At 36.3% G+C, this 12,394-nt stretch overlaps 1 protein-coding gene across 10 annotated transcripts in view; it reads left to right on the forward strand.

The window, feature by feature from the left end:
- The window catches only part of NEK1 (NIMA related kinase 1), a 191,234-nt gene that overhangs the window by 88,882 nt on the left and 89,958 nt on the right, over positions 1 to 12,394 (forward strand). The window lies entirely within an intron of this gene.

Genomic DNA, 12,394 nt, shown 5'->3' on the forward strand with positions numbered 1-12,394 from the left:
AAGAGAACCTCCCACATTTTTTCTTGCTCCATTCCTCCCATGTTGATAGTATCTGGAATTTTAATTATACATTCCAATTTAAAATATTTTAAAACAATATTTAGAATTATCAAGATTTACGGATTTCTTTCCTTAGTATTGTCTCTTACATCCTACTATTCTCCACTCAGTTTATTTTTCTTTATGCTGGAGAATACCTTCTGGTAATCCTCTTTGGAGAGAAACTTTCCAAGATTTGTTGGGAAATGTCCTTGTTTTGTCTTTATTATCAAATGATAATTTGTAGTCTGGCCCATGTGGCTCAGTGGTTGAGCGTCAACCCGTGCATCAAGAGGTAGCCAATTCGATTTCTGGTCAGGACACATGCCCGGGTTGGCATGCGGGAGGCAGCCAATCAATGTTCTCTCCTCAATGTTTCTCTCCAAAATCAATAAAAGAAAAAAAAGTTAAATGATAATTTGTAGTGGTGGTCTGCTGGTGAATTTACTCAGCATTTGTGTGTCTGAAAAAGTATTTTGCTGCCTTTTTGAAAAATATTTTTTGTTGGACATAGTATTATAGTTTGAAAGTTTTTTTTCTTTCGGTACTTTAAAAGTATCTCTCCACTTATCGCCTGATGTGTCTGCTTCTGACAAGAAGTCTGCTGTCATTCTTATCTTTTTCTCTATATGTAATGTTTTTTCTCTGATAGCTTTAAACATTCTTTCTTTATCACTGGAAGCAATTTGGTGTGCTGTATATTGGTGTACACTTCATGTTTATTTTGTTGGGGTTCATGGAACTTCCTGGATCTTAAAGGTTTATACTTTTTATCAAATTTGGAAAATTTTCAGTAATTATTTCTTCAAAAAATTTTTTTTTTGTTCTCTCTCTTTTTTCTTCTAGGATTCTCAGTGCCCATATATTACACCATGTGATGTTCTCTCAACAACTATGTTCTGTTCAATTGTTTTCACTCTTTCTTATGTTTTATTTTGGATAGCTTCTATTACTATATCTTGTAGTGCATTAATTTTTCTTCCACTTTGTGTAATCTGTTAATTCCATCCAACTATTAAATATTTTTATCTCAGCCCTGGCCGGTTTGGCTCAGCGGTTAGAGCGTCGGCCTACGGTCCGGAGAGACCCAGGTTCGGTTCCCGCTAAGGGCATGTACCTTGGTTGCAGTTTGTCCCCGGCCCTGGTTGGGTCGTGTGGGTGGCAACCACTCGATGTGTCGCTTTCACGTCGATGTTTCTCTCTCTCTCTCTCTCTCTCACTCTATCTGAACAAAATATCGAAAAATGTCCTCGGGTGAGGATTAAAAAATAAATAAATAAATAAATAAATAAATAAATAAATAAATATTTTTATCTCAGATACTGAATATTTTATCTCACAATGTATTTAGTTAATTTTTACACTTTTCATGTCTCTCTTTTTAATAGCTACGCTTTTCTCTGCCTTTTTGAACATATGGAATATAATTATGAGAGCTGTTTTAATGACCTTGTGTACTAATCCTGTTATCTGTATCATTTCTGAGTCTGTTTGTTGACTGATTTTTCTCTTCATTTGAATCATCTTTTTCTGCTTCTTTATATACCTGATAATTTGTAATTGGACACTAGGCATTGTGTATTTTATCTTTAATATATTGAGGTTTTATCCTGGAATGCAATTAAGTTACATGGAAATAGTTTGAGGCTCTCAAGGCTTGCTTCTAAGCTTTGCTGGGCAGGTCCAGAACAACCTTCAGTCTAGAACTGATTTGGTCCGTTGCTGAGGCAGTACTCCTGAGTACTCAGTGCCCTGTCATTTGGACGTCTTTCCACTCTGGCTGTTGGAAGAATAAAATATTCCCAGCCCTAAGTGAGCCTGAGATATTGTTGACATTAGGCTAATTGTCACTTAGCAGGAAACTCAGAGGAAACCCTCCACAAATCTTCACTATTCATTTCTGTTCAGATCCCTGTTCTTTGGTACTCCATCCTCCAAATGTTAGTGATCTTCAACTTCCCTCACTCTGACTGCAGTTTCCTTAACTCAGGGAAACTGCTAAACTCTGTCTGGGGACCTGTGCTGCAGCCTAGAAAATCTTGCCAGGCAATAAATTGGGCAGTTGTTAGGCTTATCTAACTTGTTACTTGTCTTGTGCTGTCTGTTGTTGAGTGTTTGATAAACCGGTTTCATTTATTTTGTCCAGACTTTTAGTTGTTCAAGGTAGGAAGGTAGATCTGATCATGACCACAGTCAAAAGTCTTGAATGCTAATGGGGCTGGATAAAGAAATCTAAGTTTGAAATTATTTTCCATACCACTTTGAAGATACTGGCTTACTGTCTTTCTTTCATTGTTGATAATGAGACATATGATCATGTTCTGGTTCATGTTCCTTTTTAGGGGATTATTTTTTTCTCTCTGATATCTTTTAGGACTATTTTTCTATTCTTGATATTCTGAGATTTCACTTGAATATTTATTAATTGTTTTTTTCATTAACCTAACTCAGGTTCTAACTGGATGTTTTCAATCTGAGTATACTTATATTCAATTCTGGATATTCTCAGATAATATTTCTTCAAGTACTGCTTTTGCTCCTTAAGAGAACTTCTACTAGCTAGATAGATTAGAACCTCTGCATCAAATATCTTTTTTGTCTGCATGAAACCTCACTCATGTTTCAAACTCCTGACTGCTACTTCTACAACCAGCAAGAGAAAACTCTGCTTTTAAAGGCTTCATGTGATTTGGTCAGGCTCACTGGATAATCTCCCTGTTTTAATGTCAGTCATCCTGTTTAACATTGCCTAATTTATGTGGGTAAAATCCATTATACATACACTCCTAGGGTTTATGTAAGGTTTGTAAACCTGGTGGATGGGGAGGGATGGCAAGAAACCTTGGGAATCTTCTTAAAGTTCTGCCTTCCACACTCCCTTTGCCTTTAATTTTAGAGACTACCTGTAGGGACAGAAGACTAGGCTAGGTGAAAGGGCTACTTTTAAACTTTTAAATGTTGTCTATAGCAGTTGATAGTAGAATATACCCAAGTCTTCAAAAGAAAACTTTTTTTATAAATTGGTTTTATTAAGATATAATGTAATATAATGAAATTTATCACTGTTAAGTGAGATCTCAATGAGTATTGACAAATGTCATTTAACCACTGCCACAATTGTGGTATAGCACTATTTCATCATCTCTTAAAAGTTTCCTCATCTCATCAAGAATAAAATTTGTTATTATATGTGGTGGTAGATATTAACTAAACTTACTGTCTGTCTACCACCAGCCATATGCCACTGATCTGTTTCCTGTACTATAGTTTTATCTTTTCTGGAATTTTATATAAAATTATCAATCATGCAGTATATAATTTTGTAGGCTGATGTGTGTCAGTAGTATTTTCTTTTAAAATCCGTGAGTCATAGTTTATTGTACGGTTGTACTATAATTTTTTAATTTATACATCAATTGATGAACATTTGTATGGTTTCCAAATGGGATGCCGATAAACTCATTGGAATAACATGAAAATTAAATTCACTCACTTAGATGAATAAGTATAATTGACTAGCCTGTCCTCCCTGGGGAGCTCTTCTTACTGAGTTGGTATATTCCTCCTTATTACATCTAACTTAGCTTGTGACTATTTTTACACTCAAACTTCTGAACAGTACTGGAGAAAATTGAAGCCCTGATGATTAAAGTCAGATCAGTTTATGGTCCCTGATTTCTGCCAAGCTGTCAGTCCTACTCAATAGTTCTTTTATATCTTTATGGTCAACAGCCTCTCCTAATGCCCACAGTGGGAATTTTCCTCAATTATTTTGTCCTTCATCCCTCTTTCTAAAGATAGTCATTACTTTACAGAGAAAATGAAACTTAAGAGTCTCACATTTCCTCAGATCTTCTGCCTCCATACTTACAAATTTATCCATCATGGCACCCAATCTTTGTTTTCTCCAGTGTCAGAGAAGGCTGTAACTTCCTCTGTACAAAAGTAATCTTTCCCATTCCATCCAATTTGATGATTATAATACTAATAATTGTTAATATTTATTTATTGGGAGCTCACAGTGTGTCAGGTATAATTCTAAGTTCTTTACCTATATTAACTAATAATAATTATCACAACAATGCTGTGAGGTACATTCTGTTTCCATCTTACATCTTACTGAGGTATAGAGAAGCTAAAGTATCTAGTTCAAGTTCTACAGCTACTAAATGATAGAATAAGCATTTAAATTCCTGTACTCTTACTTTAGAGCCCATACTTTCATTTCCATATCTTTCATGCCATACTGTCTGTTTACTGAAGGACCTTTGTTCGTCCGTCAGTTGTTTCATCTCTTTTCTGAACTCTCTTTACTAGTACCTCTGATAGCCTATAGATAGATTTATGTTTCTTACGTTACTCTGTAGTCACCACTCTGTCTCCTTTCATAGCCACACATTTCAGATGAATGAAGCACCTGCTATCTCTGGTTGTTTGTCTGCTACTTAATTTTCCATTCATGCACACAGCACATACTCATGTTGAAAAAGAAATCACCAATATCGATCTTGCCGAATATAATAGTGTATTTTAAATCTTCAACTTACAAGACCTTTCTGTGACATTTGATCTCATGAGCTGCTACTTCAGATTTCTTCCTTGACTTCTGTAATACCATATTCTCTTTGTTAATTTACTTCTCAAATTACTATTTCTTAATATTTTCTTCTGTAGGAGTTTTATCTTCTTCTCAGTCTTTAAATGCTGATATTTTCTTGGGATCTGTTCTCGGTTATTTTCTCACTTTAAATACTATCCAGGGGTGATTTCATTTATTATACTACCAGGGACCAATGATTTCATAATCTATTGTAGTTATCCAGACTACTCTCTTAACTTCTATCTAGCTGACTTCTGGATGTTTCCCAAGTGTGGCATTGGTACCTCATTTTTTAAATATATTTTTTAAAATTATTATACAGTAAGATTAACTTTTTCTTTTCTAGTTCTGTGAATTTTAGCACATATATAAATTCATGTAACCACTGCCACAATTAGCATACAGAACAATTCCCCAAATTCTCTTATGTTACCTCTCAGTATAGTCACAGTCTCCCAACCCTTACACCCTGGCAACACTGATCTACTCTCCATTGCTATAGTTTTGTCTTTTCAAGAATGTCTTATATTGTATGTAGATATATATATCTACACACACACACACACACACACACACACATACATAATGGTATGTAACATTTTGCTGTTGGCCTTTTTCATTCACCTTAATGATATTCATTCCAAGTTGTTTGCATGTATCAGTAGGTTTTTTGTTGGTGAGTAGTAATACATTATTTCAAGCCATAGAGACTGAATCTGTCAAAATCCTAACAAGAATATGTCAACAAATATGGAAAACAAAACAATGGCTTACAGAGTGGAAATGTTCAATATACATTCCAATTTTCAAGAAAGGAGATGTTGCCCTGGCTGGTTTGGCTCAGCAGTCAGAGCGTCGGCCTACAGTCCACAGAGTTGCAGGTTCAATTTCTGGTCAAGGGCATGTTCCTGGGTTGCAGGTTTGATCCCCAGTCTCGTTCGGGGTCATGCAGGAGCAACAAATCTGTGTTTCCCTCTCTCTCACTCCTTTCCTTCCAGACTCTCTCTAAAAATCAATGGAAAAATATTCTTGGGTTAGGATTAACAAAAAAAAACAGTCTAGGAGTGCAATAACTATAGGATCCTTACTTTAATTTCCCACGCAAATAAAGTGATCCTCAAGGTGATGGAACAAAGGCTTCTTCTATCATACATGGAGCAAGAAATACCAGATGTTCAAGCTGAACTCAGAAAAGGAAGGGGCACTCAAGATCTCCTTACAAATATTCATTGCATACTGGAGCTTCAAGGAATGTCAGCAGAAAGTTAGTTGATGCTTTACAGACTACAGTAAAGCCTTTGCCTGGATCATGAAAAGCTCTGGGTTGCTCTGAGAGAAATGGGTGTCCCTCAACACTTGATCGCCCTAATGCGTAAACTGTGGTCAGAAAGCCACCGTCAGGACAGAATATGGAGAGACAGAATGACTTTTAGAGGCAAAGGGTGCATTTTATCTCCCTATTTGTTTAATCTACATGCAGAATATATCATATGAAAAACTTGCCTAGACTCAGAGGAAGGAGGAGTGAACATTGGTGGCAGAAATATCAATAACTTAAGATCTGCAGATGACATCATCTTACTGACAGAAAGTAGTAGTGAGTTGAAACAACTTCTGATGAAAGTGAAAGAACTTTTTGAACACTCAGAAGATAAAAATCATGACTACGGAAGAAATACACAACTTTAACATAGACAATGGAGATATCGAAAGGTTAAATGTTTTGCTTACTTTGGTTTAATCATCAATTCAAAAGGAAATTGCACCAATAAATTTTTAAAAAAGACTAAAACTCAGAAGCTCATCAATGAAAGAATTAGGAAAGATTGTCAAGAGCAAATATGTGTCATTAGAGACCAAAGTTACCATCATCTACACCCTCTTATTCCCAATTACTACATATAGATGTGAAAGTTGGACAATGAAGAAGGTTGATAGGAAAAAAAATTTGATTCATTTGAAATGTCATTTTGGAGGAGAGCTCTGCAGATACACTGCACCACCAGAAAAAATAAAGTGGGTATAGAGCAAATTGAGCTTGAAATATTGTTGGAGCCCTGGGGGCACATACCCCCCCCCCCCACAAAAAAGAAATATTGTTGGAGACAAAAATGACAAAACTCAAGCTATCATATGGTTTTTGGAAAAGACAATAATACTGGAAAATAGAAGGCAGCAGGAAAGAGAAAGACCAGATATGAGATGGATGGACTTCATAAAAGAAGCCATAGGCATGAGCCTACAGAAGCTGAGCAGGAGGTCTTTGAGGACAGGACATTGTGGATATCACTCATTCATAGGGTCATCAGGAGTTAACAATTCAGTGGCTTGTAACACACACAGTATTCCATTGTTTGGATGTGCTACAATTTTTTTGTTTTTCATTCATTTATTGAGGGACATTTGGGTTGTTTCCAGTTTTTTGTTAATGATGAGTAGTGTTGCTTTGATCATTCATTTACAAGTTTTTGTATGAATGTTGTATTTTTCTTAGGGTAAATACCCAGCATTGGGTTTGCTGGATCACATAGTAATTATATGTTTACCTTGGTTTAAAAAAACATCAAACCATTTTCCAAAGTACTTGTGCCATTTTGTATTCTTATCAACATTAAAAGAGAGTTCCTTTTGCTCCACAGCCTCATCAGCATTTGGTGGTGTCAGTATTTTTTATTTTAGCCATCTAATCCATGTGTAGGGGTATCTCATCATGATTTAGTTTGCATTTCTGCAAATATTAATGATGTTAAATAACTTTTGATATGCTTATTTGTCATCCTTGTAATCTCTTTAGAGAGGTATCTGTTTAAGTACTTTGTACATTTTAATTGGACAAGATCCAAGATACAACTCTTGTATTGGATAAATGATTTGCCAATACTTTCTCCAGATATTTTTTTTAACATATATATTTTTATTGTCCACAGTATTACAGATGCCCCCTATTTTCTCCCCTCCATTCTCCTCTCCGCCCAGCCCTCACCCCGGGCCTTCACCACATTATTGTCTGTGTTTATGGGCTATGCATATAAGTATATGCATTTTTTTGGTTTATCTCTCCCACCCTCAGATATGTCAGTCTGTTCCATACTTCAATGCCTCTGGACTTATTTTGTTGGTCAATTTATTTTGTTCTTCGGATTCCACAAATAAGTGAGATCATGGATAATTGCTTTTTTCTGACTGGCTTATTTCGCTTAGCATAATAATCTCCAGGTCCATCCATGATATCTCAAAGAGTAAGAGATCTTTCTTTCTTACAGCTGCATAGTATCCCATTATGTAAATGTCCTACAGGTTTTTTCATCCATTCATCTATTGACGGGCACTTGGGCTGTTTCCAAATCTTAGCTATTGTAAATAACTCTGCTGTGAACATAGGGGGGTGCATATATTTTTTTAATTGGGGTTTTGGGGTTTTTAGGATATATTCCTAGAAGTGGGGTCACTGAGTCAAATGGTAGTTACATTTTTAATTTTTTGAGGAAACTTCACACTGTTTTTCATAGTGGCTGCACCAGTCTGACTTTCTCCAGGTTTAAAGCTTGTCTTATTCTCTATTTTGGGAAGAGCAAAAGTTAACTTTGATAAAATTTAATTGTCAAATTTTTTGTTTGTTTATGGATTATGCTTTTGCTATCACGTGTAAGAACTCTCTGCCAATCCAACAGTCAAAAAGATTTTCTCCTATTTTTCTTTAAAAAATTTTATAGTTTTAGTCCACCAAGTGTATCTCAGAGATTGAGCATCAGCCCATGCACTAAGAGGTCGCTGGTTTGATTCCTGATCAGGGCACATGCCCAGGTTTTGGGCTCAATCCCCAGTAGGGGGGCATGTAGGAGACAGCCAATCAATGTTACCTCTCATCAATGTTCCTGTCTCTTTCTCTCTTTCTCCTTTTCCTTCTCTCTCTAAAAATCAATAAAAATTTTTTAATTTTATAGTTTTTTTATTTTTTGATATGTGATCCATGAAAAAGTGTTTTATTATGGTAATACATAATATAAAATTTATTGTCATATCAATTTTAAAATATATAATTTAGTGGCATAATCTTCCTGTTGCTTGCTTTTTTAAAATTTTTCTCTTTTCTAGTCTTTTAAGAAGAAGCTTAAATAGTTGAGTTGCAAACTTTCTTCTTTCTAATATTGGTATTGTGTTCTATACATTTCCCTTTAAGCACTGCTTTATTTGCATCCCATAGTGTGCTGTGTTTTACTTGGCATTTCATTCAGTTCAAAATGTATTCTAATTTCCCTTGAATCATACTCTTTGGCCCATGTATTACTTCCAAGTGTTTGGACGTTTGTTTGTTTGTTTTTTTGTTATTTTCTAGTTTTATCTTATTATGGTCAAGGAACATACTTTATACAATTTCATTTAGTCCTTTTACATTTGTTAGGGTTTGTACTCTGATCAGAGAAAGATACCTATCTTCATGAATGTTCCACATTCATTTGAAAAGAATGTGTATTCTGCTGTTGTTAGATGGAGTGTTATATGTTTTGACTAGGTCCAGTTAGTTAATGGCATTTTTCGGTACATCTTGATCCCTGCTGAAATTCTGTCTACATTCTATTTGATACTGAGGTAGGAGTGTCCGAGTCTTCTCATATAATTGTGGATTTGTCTATTTCTTATTTTGTTTGTCAGTTTTTCTTTTTTATTTTAAGAGCATGCATTAAGGATTCTGGGTGGTGGTGGTGGTGGTGGTGGTGGTGGTGGTGGTGGTGGTATGTGTGTATGTGTGTGTGTGTGTGTGAATTGACCTTTTTTTTTTTTATCCTCACCTCAGGACATTTTTCCATTTTTTGTTCAGACAGAGAGGGAGGGAGGGAGAGAGAAACATCGATGTGAAAGGGACACATCGAGTGACTGCACCCACACAACCCAACCAGGACTGGGGACAAACTGCAACTGAGGTACGTGCCTTTAGCGGAAACCGAACCCAGGTCTCTCTGGACCTCTGGACCGCAGGCCGACGCTCTAACAGCTGAGGCAAACTGGCCAGGGCACTTTTTTTTTTTTTTAAATAAAAACTTACTTTTTAAAAATTTCTTGTACTAGTTTTCTTTTGCATTATAATGAATTACCACAACGTAGTGGCTTTTAACAACTTATGTTCTCATACTCTCTGTGGATTAGAAGTCTGGGCACAGCTTTAAAAGCAGTAAAGAACATTTTTACAGATAAAAGGAATGAACCGTCAACCCAGTCTTCCTTGGCTCAATCAAGATCAGCTGGGCTACATTCATATCTAGAGGCCCAGTTGGGAAAGGATTTACCTAAAAACTCATTCATGTTAGTGAGTCAGTTCATTTTCTTGTGGCTCAGTGAACTAGGGCCTCAGCTGCTTGCTGGCTATTGACTGGAAGTCTTCCTCAGTTTTAGGGACCACCTGGAGTTCCTTGCCACATGGGCTTCTCTAACATGTCTACTTACTTCACTGAGCAAGGGTAGTCTATGGAGGGAGTGTGCTGACAAGACAGACTGATATATAGGTTAACAGTTACAGGCATGATACCCCATTACCTTTGCTGTATTCTGTTGGTTAGAAGCAATTCACAGGTCCTCTTCCACTCAAGGGGAGGGGATTACACAAGGGTGAAAATCCTACAAGACAAGGATCATGGCAACCACCTTAGAGTCTGTGTGCCACGTTCTTGTTAAATTTTTTTGTTCTGAAGTGTACTTTCTTTGATATTTATATAACCATTCCCGCTTTCTTATCATTAGCATTTATATGATGTATCTTGTTCCATTCTTTTACTGTTAATCTACCTATAATGATTGATTGAGGTGAGTCTTTTGTATTTAATGTATACTGATTTGTGTGGATTTTCTTAATTCTTTCTAATAATTCCTGCCTTTCATTGATTTTACTTTTTAATTTTTTTTTTAATTCATTTTTGTTACAGATGTTTTCCCTTTTGCCCCCATTGACACCCTCCTCCTGATCCCCCGGCCCTGCCCTGTCTCCAGCATTGTTGTCTATGTCCATTGGTTACACATACATGCATATAAGTTGCATGCATATGTGGTTTATCTCTTCCCCCCCGACCCCCTCTTCTGAGGTTTGTCAGTCTGTACCCTGCTTCCACGTCTCTGGGTCTATTTTGTTCATTAGTTTGTTTTGTTCATTTTATTTCACAAATAGTGGGATCATGTGATATTTGTCTTTCTCTGATTGGCCTGTTTTGCTTAGCATAATACTCTCCAGGTCCCTCCATGTCATCTCAAAGGATACGAGATCTTTCTTTCTTAAACCTGCATCGTACTCCATTGTGTATATGTACCACAGCTTTTTTATCCACTCATCTATTAATGGACACTTGGGCTGTTTTCAGATCTTAGCGATTGTAAATAGTGCTGCTATGAACATAGGGGTATATATATTCTTTCTGATTGGTGTTTCAGACTTCTTAGGGTATATTCCTAGAAGTGGGATCACTGGGTCAAATGGCAGTTCCATTTTTAAGTTTTTGAGGTAACACCATATTGTTTTCCATAGTGGCTGCACCAGTCTGCATTCCCATCAGCAGGTACTAGAGTCCCCTTTTCTCCACACCCTCGCCAGCACTTGTTGTATGATGATTTGTTGATGGTGACCATTCTGGCAGGTGTGAGGTGACACCTCATAGTCCTTTAAATTTGCATTTCTCTGATAATTAGTGCTGTTGAGCATTTTTTCATATGTCTCTTGGCCATTTGTATGTCCTGTTTGGAGAGCTGTCTCTTTAGGGCCTCTGCCCATTTTTTAATTGGTTTCATTGTCTTCCTTTTGTTGTATGAGTACTCTATATATTTTGGAAATTAACCTCTTATCTGATGTATTGTTGGCAGTTATGCTCTCCCATACAGTGGGTTCCCTTTCCATTTTGATACTTGTTTCTTTTGCTGTGCAGAAGCTTTTTAGTTTGATGTAGTTCCAGGTGTTCATTTTTTCCTTTGTTTCTCTTGACTTAGGCATATCGGTGAAAATATTGCTGCGTGTGATACCTGAAATTTTGTTGCCTACATTTTCTTCTAAGGTTTTTATGGATTCATGAGTAACATTTCAGTCTTTTATCCATTTTGTGTTTATTCTTGTGTATGGTGTAAGTTGGTGGCCTAGCTTCATTTTTTTGCATATAGCTGTCCAATTTTTCCAACATTATTTATTGAAGAGGCTGTCTTTACTCCATTGTGTGCTCTTGCCACCTTTGTTAAATATTAATTGAGCATATTGTCTTGGGTTTATTCCTGCCTTTAATTGGTATGTTTAATGTAATTACATTATGTTATTACATTTAATTAAATTAAATGTTATTGATAGTTCCTGTGGAATTTAGTCCATGTTTAGATTTAGGTATAACAATTTATTATTTGTTTTCCATTCCCTTTTTTGTTTTGTTTTTCTCTTCAATTTCTTGCTGACTTTAGGCATTCTGAACACTTTTTAGTATTTAATTTCATTTTATATGTTGTGATTTTGGCTATACCTTTCTTTCATTTATTTTTTTAGTGGTTGACAACAGGATTTAAAAAATATTTTATGCCCTGGCCAGTTTGGCTCAACGGTTAGAGCGTTGGCCCGCGGACCAGGAGTTCCAGGTTCGGTTCCCACTAAGGGCACGTACCTCAGTTGCAGTTTGTCCCTAGCCCCAGTTGGGGTCGTGTGGGTGGCAACCACTTGATGTGTCTCTCTCTCATCAACATTTCTTTCTTCCTCTCTCCCTCCTGTTCTATCTGAAGAAAAATGCAAAAGAACAAAAA

Source organism: Molossus molossus, unplaced genomic scaffold, assembly GCF_014108415.1.
Source record: "Molossus molossus isolate mMolMol1 unplaced genomic scaffold, mMolMol1.p scaffold_m16_p_4, whole genome shotgun sequence".
In the NCBI taxonomy this organism is placed as follows: domain Eukaryota; kingdom Metazoa; phylum Chordata; class Mammalia; order Chiroptera; family Molossidae; genus Molossus; species Molossus molossus.